The sequence below is a fragment of the Bombina bombina genome, chromosome 2 (genome assembly GCF_027579735.1).
Source record: "Bombina bombina isolate aBomBom1 chromosome 2, aBomBom1.pri, whole genome shotgun sequence".
Lineage (NCBI taxonomy): Eukaryota > Metazoa > Chordata > Amphibia > Anura > Bombinatoridae > Bombina > Bombina bombina.
The window spans coordinates 145,316,796-145,323,421 of NC_069500.1; positions in this window are offsets into that span (position 1 = coordinate 145,316,796).

The following is a 6,626-nucleotide window of genomic DNA, read 5'->3' on the forward strand; positions in this document are numbered from 1 at the left end:
TACATGATTTTGTGTTATCAGACCATGCCCCAGTAACTATCTTTTAAAACAAAGTTAAACTTCATTTATAATTGCTTCTTTTTCCCTACGTACCTTAGAGATTCGGTTAAATTCAAAAACTTTCTCTTGAATACATGGGAAGAGTTTGGGATATTTAATAGTCATTGTAGATAAAATATCCAACTATTTTGGGAGACTGCTAAAGTTTATATGAAAGCGGAAATTAATACTTATGTAGCAAGGCTAAAGAGGGATAGGGTAGAGAAAGAGAAGGATCTATCTGAAAAGTTTAGGGAGGCATATGCTTTGTATCTAAAAAATCCTAATAAAGTTAACACAGAAAGTTATTTCTCTATAAGGAAAGATAGAGAGACTTTTTTACTGGGGGAGGCACAGGAACTTCTTTACAGGAATGCTGCTAGATTTTCAAAGTTTGGCAATAAAGCCGGTAAATTGATGGCTGCAACTTTTAAGAGACAAACTAGGAGGAACACAGTCCAATAGTGGTACAGCACTAAGATAACAAGGTGGTGCAGGCTGTAAGGGTACCACACAAAACCCTTAAAATAATAGCACAGTCCAAAGAATTCAGCAGCACTCACCACTATGTAGAAAATTCCATTTTTATTGGGATATTTCGAAATAGAAAAGACAACGTTTCGGACCTCTAGTCCTTAATCATGTCAATATATAAATGCAGGTAACACACCTTAATATAGGGATAGGGATTAATAACCACACCTACTTAATTAACAATTCACCTGTGCATACACACACATTTTTTCTTTGCAGTGTTACTTGTCCTTGAGAAGGATGCGCCATCTAGTGGTAAATATATAGTAATACATATTAAAAACAACTATCACATATTGTTGCAAAAATAACAACAATTACAGAGTATAAGATACAGAGACTAATCCTATTGAAATATTTACAAAAAAACAGATAAATCATATTCTTTATTCATACCAACAGGTGCCATGGTTTCTAATTTATTAATCCAGAATACTTCCTTCTGTTTTAAAAAAAGCTCCCTATTACCACCCCTTCTGGGTAAACTAATCTGGTCAATTATTTGAAACCTTAATTGACATACCCTGTGTTCTGCCTGAATAAAGTGTTCTGCTACTGGATTTTTTATTTTGCCATTTCTGATGTCTGATTTGTGTTCACATATCCTGTCACGGGCCATCCTAGTGGTCTCCCCGATGTAACTCCGCCCACATGGGCATTTAATCATATAAATGGCAAAAGTGGTTCTACATGTAAATAATCCCCTGATGTTATATTTCTTGCCTGTACGTGGATGATAGAAAAATTTACCCTTCACCATATTATTGCAACTAGCACAGCCTAAACATGGGTAGCATCCCATATTTTTATCTGTAATATAGCTCTGTATTTTAGTTTTGGCAGTACCTATATCAGCCCTAATTAGCCTATCTCTAAGATTCTTACTTCTTTTATAGGCTGGCATGAATTCTGACTGAAACTCAATTACATGAGGGTTACATTGACTCAATATATGCCAGTGTCTCCTAAGAATAGAATTAATGTTACTGCTTAATGAGTTAAACTTTGTAACAAAGACAACTCGATTTTGTTTCATCTTAACTTTAGGTTTTGTTGTCTCCAGTAAGCTGTTACGTGACACTGTTGCCACTTCCTCAATTTCTTTGTTAACCAAATCACTTGGATACCCCCTCACCATAAATTTGTCACCCATTTGGTTCAATCTCTGTCTCACAAATTTGTCCTCTGACACAATTCTTCTCACTCTCAAGAGTTGACTGCGAGGTAAAGACCTTTTAAGGGATTCTGGGTGAAAGCTATCAAAGTGAAGCAGGCTGTTTTTATCAGTGGGCTTAGTGAACAGATCTGTTTCAAAACTATTGCCTGATTTATAAACTTTAGTGTCAAGAAATTCAATACTTTCCTCACTGTGCTTAAGTGTAAACTTAATATGTGTAGTTGCACTATTCAGCTGATTAACAAACTCCCAAAGGGATCCAATGTCGCCCAACCACACTCCAAATATATCATCTATGTAGCGCCACCAAGTGGCGCCACATAGAATGAAGAGATTGTTCTCAAAGACAAATCTCTCCTCAAAGATGTTCATAAATATATTTGCGTATGTTGGGGCGACATTGGATCCCATGGCCGTCCCCTGTCTCTGAATGTAAAATTCATCCTGAAACAGAAAGTAATTACACCTAAGCACAATTTCAAGAAGTTCCAGAACAAAATCAATTTGACAGCTATTGAACGTGCTATACTGTTGCAACACTTTTTTTACTGCTCCTATACCAGATGTATGTGTTATAGAAGTGTATAGGCTTGATACATCTAGAGTATATAAGATACTTTTCTCAGTTGCAATATTTAAATCGTTTAATTTAATCAGAAAATTACTGGTATCTTTAATGTAGGAGTTAGATAGTTCTACAAAAGGTCTTAAAATGTGATCAAGATAGATAGAGATGTTAGAACACACAGAATTCATGCTGGAAATAATAGGTCGCCCTGGGGGGGCCTGTAAGTTTTTATGGACCTTAGGTAAGGTATATAGTACTGGTGTTTGCGCATGTTCACGGGATAGGAACATAATTTCCTTTTTACCAATGATGCCATTTTTAAAGGCAAATAAAACCTTTTGATTAATTTCTTTTTCGATATTAAAAACTGGATTATATGGTAAACATTGGTAAACCTCGTTATCAGATAATTGGGACTTAATTAAGTAAGAATCTTAGAGATAGGCTAATTAGGGCTGATATAGGTACTGCCAAAACTAAAATACAGAGCTATATTACAGATAAAAATATGGGATGCTACCCATGTTTAGGCTGTGCTAGTTGCAATAATATGGTGAAGGGTAAATTTTTCTATCATCCACGTACAGGCAAGAAATATAACATCAGGGGATTATTTACATGTAGAACCACTTTTGCCATTTATATGATTAAATGCCCATGTGGGCGGAGTTACATCGGGGAGACCACTAGGATGGCCCGTGACAGGATATGTGAACACAAATCAGACATCAGAAATGGCAAAATAAAAAATCCAGTAGCAGAACACTTTATTCAGGCAGAACACAGGGTATGTCAATTAAGGTTTCAAATAATTGACCAGATTAGTTTACCCAGAAGGGGTGGTAATAGGGAGCTTTTTTTAAAACAGAAGGAAGTATTCTGGATTAATAAATTAGAAACCATGGCACCTGTTGGTATGAATAAAGAATATGATTTATCTGTTTTTTTGTAAATATTTCAATAGGATTAGTCTCTGTATCTTATACTCTGTAATTGTTGTTATTTTTGCAACAATATGTGATAGTTGTTTTTAATATGTATTACTATATATTTACCACTAGATGGCGCATCCTTCTCAAGGACAAGTAACACTGCAAAGAAAAAATGTGTGTGTATGCACAGGTGAATTGTTAATTAAGTAGGTGTGGTTATTAATCCCTATCCCTATATTAAGGTGTGTTACCTGCATTTATATATTGACATGATTAAGGACTAGAGGTCCGAAACGTTGTCTTTTCTATTTCGAAATATCCCAATAAAAATGGAATTTTCTACATAGTGGTGAGTGCTGCTGAATTCTTTGGACTGTGCTATTATTTTAAGGGTTTTGTGTGGTACCCTTACAGCCTGCACCACCTTGTTATCTTAGTGCTGTACCACTATTGGACTGTGTTATATTGTTGCCACACTGGTAATTTGCACTTGATACTATGGATACAGTGATTGATTCAGTCACGAATCATGGAGATATACATTCGAAGATGTTTGCCTACACTGAGATGGAGGCTGCACGGATTACCACCCTTGCCCGTGGTTCCAGGGACTTTCTAAAAACTCTGCCTGTGGAAGCTTCCTCCAAACAGTTTGACAAAGTGTCCCGGAAAAAACTTGCCTGGGAATTACATTCTACTACACTGGCCGAATACCACAGAGTGGGGCGCATTCCCCGTGGCCTAAGGATGAATGTGAGACCAACCCTTATGCTCAATAATGCTGAATATTGTGAGAAATTTGAATACATCTTGAACAAATGTTCGTTTGATTTGATGGTCTTAACAGTGGACTGTTTACAAAAAGAAATTGATATACAACAGTCTGAATTATCAAAACTTGAATCAGAATTAAAGGCAAGTTTAAAGATGGACGATCTAAACAAATTGATGGAAACAACTAATAAAGCTGTGGCGGAACTCCGCTCTGTGCTGGAAGCACGGAAACGTACCAAGTTCCTTCGCGATGAGGAAGATTATTCACTGGGGACAGTGTATCGTTGGAGATCGGAACGGACCGGAAATGACGTCAGAGGCACTTCCGGTTATCGGAGACGGAGATACAACAGACGCCGACATGGCGGAACACCGAATACAAGCCAGGATTTGGGGTCCCTATCGGGGGACTCGGAGACAGACGCAGGATCAGACGTGGGGGTCGGAGACACAGGCATGGCACCCCGAAGGAGCAATCGGAACAGACGGAGAGTAAGGGTGAATCACTAGTTTTAAACTTATCAAAGGTACAGATTACAGAGACTGAATCTTCATTATTACAACGTGGACTTTCTTTTTGCCCTTTTTCCAAATGTGATTTTTTTGAGATAGAGAAAGATTTGTTTAAATTTTTTAGGACATTAAAATTAAAATCTATGTTTTCCAATGATGGCTATGGTGATAGATCCGATAATGCTGGTATAAATTCTAGTGAGCTGCATCTTAAAAATCTTGGTCTTAAAGTCAAAAGTAAATACATGCCAGCTAATTATGATAGTAGCATTGACATCTTTTCAAAACTGGTATTAGACGATGTGAAAAATTTACAACATAAGGTATTGAAAAAGACAAAGGTTAATAATTATGCAGCCATTCAGGGTCAGAATAAGGGCCATTTGGATAATAGGTCTATAGAAGCTTTAAAATCTTTGCAAATGAATAAAAATGTTATTTTGAAATCTGCAGATAAGGGCGGAGCAACAGTTCTTCTTGATAAAGATTACTATGTGAAAGAAATTAAGTCCCAATTATCTGATAACGAGGTTTACCAATGTTTACCATATAATCCAGTTTTTAATATCGAAAAAGAAATTAATCAAAAGGTTTTATTTGCCTTTAAAAATGGCATCATTGGTAAAAAGGAAATTATGTTCCTATCCCGTGAACATGCGCAAACACCAGTACTATATACCTTACCTAAGGTCCATAAAAACTTACAGGCCCCCCCAGGGCGACCTATTATTTCCAGCATGAATTCTGTGTGTTCTAACATCTCTATCTATCTTGATCACATTTTAAGACCTTTTGTAGAACTATCTAACTCCTACATTAAAGATACCAGTAATTTTCTGATTAAATTAAACGATTTAAATATTGCAACTGAGAAAAGTATCTTATATACTCTAGATGTATCAAGCCTATACACTTCTATAACACATACATCTGGTATAGGAGCAGTAAAAAAAGTGTTGCAACAGTATAGCACGTTCAATAGCTGTCAAATTGATTTTGTTCTGGAACTTCTTGAAATTGTGCTTAGGTGTAATTACTTTCTGTTTCAGGATGAATTTTACATTCAGAGACAGGGGACGGCCATGGGATCCAATGTCGCCCCAACATACGCAAATATATTTATGAACATCTTTGAGGAGAGATTTGTCTTTGAGAACAATCTCTTCATTCTATGTGGCGCCACTTGGTGGCGCTACATAGATGATATATTTGGAGTGTGGTTGGGCGACATTGGATCCCTTTGGGAGTTTGTTAATCAGCTGAATAGTGCAACTACACATATTAAGTTTACACTTAAGCACAGTGAGGAAAGTATTGAATTTCTTGACACTAAAGTTTATAAATCAGGCAATAGTTTTGAAACAGATCTGTTCACTAAGCCCACTGATAAAAACAGCCTGCTTCACTTTGATAGCTTTCACCCAGAATCCCTTAAAAGGTCTTTACCTCGCAGTCAACTCTTGAGAGTGAGAAGAATTGTGTCAGAGGACAAATTTGTGAGACAGAGATTGAACCAAATGGGTGACAAATTTATGGTGAGGGGGTATCCAAGTGATTTGGTTAACAAAGAAATTGAGGAAGTGGCAACAGTGTCACGTAACAGCTTACTGGAGACAACAAAACCTAAAGTTAAGATGAAACAAAATCGAGTTGTCTTTGTTACAAAGTTTAACTCATTAAGCAGTAACATTAATTCTATTCTTAGGAGACACTGGCATATATTGAGTCAATGTAACCCTCATGTAATTGAGTTTCAGTCAGAATTCATGCCAGCCTATAAAAGAAGTAAGAATCTTAGAGATAGGCTAATTAGGGCTGATATAGGTACTGCCAAAACTAAAATACAGAGCTATATTACAGATAAAAATATGGGATGCTACCCATGTTTAGGCTGTGCTAGTTGCAATAATATGGTGAAGGGTAAATTTTTCTATCATCCACGTACAGGCAAGAAATATAACATCAGGGGATTATTTACATGTAGAACCACTTTTGCCATTTATATGATTAAATGCCCATGTGGGCGGAGTTACATCGGGGAGACCACTAGGATGGCCCGTGACAGGATATGTGAACACAAATCAGACAT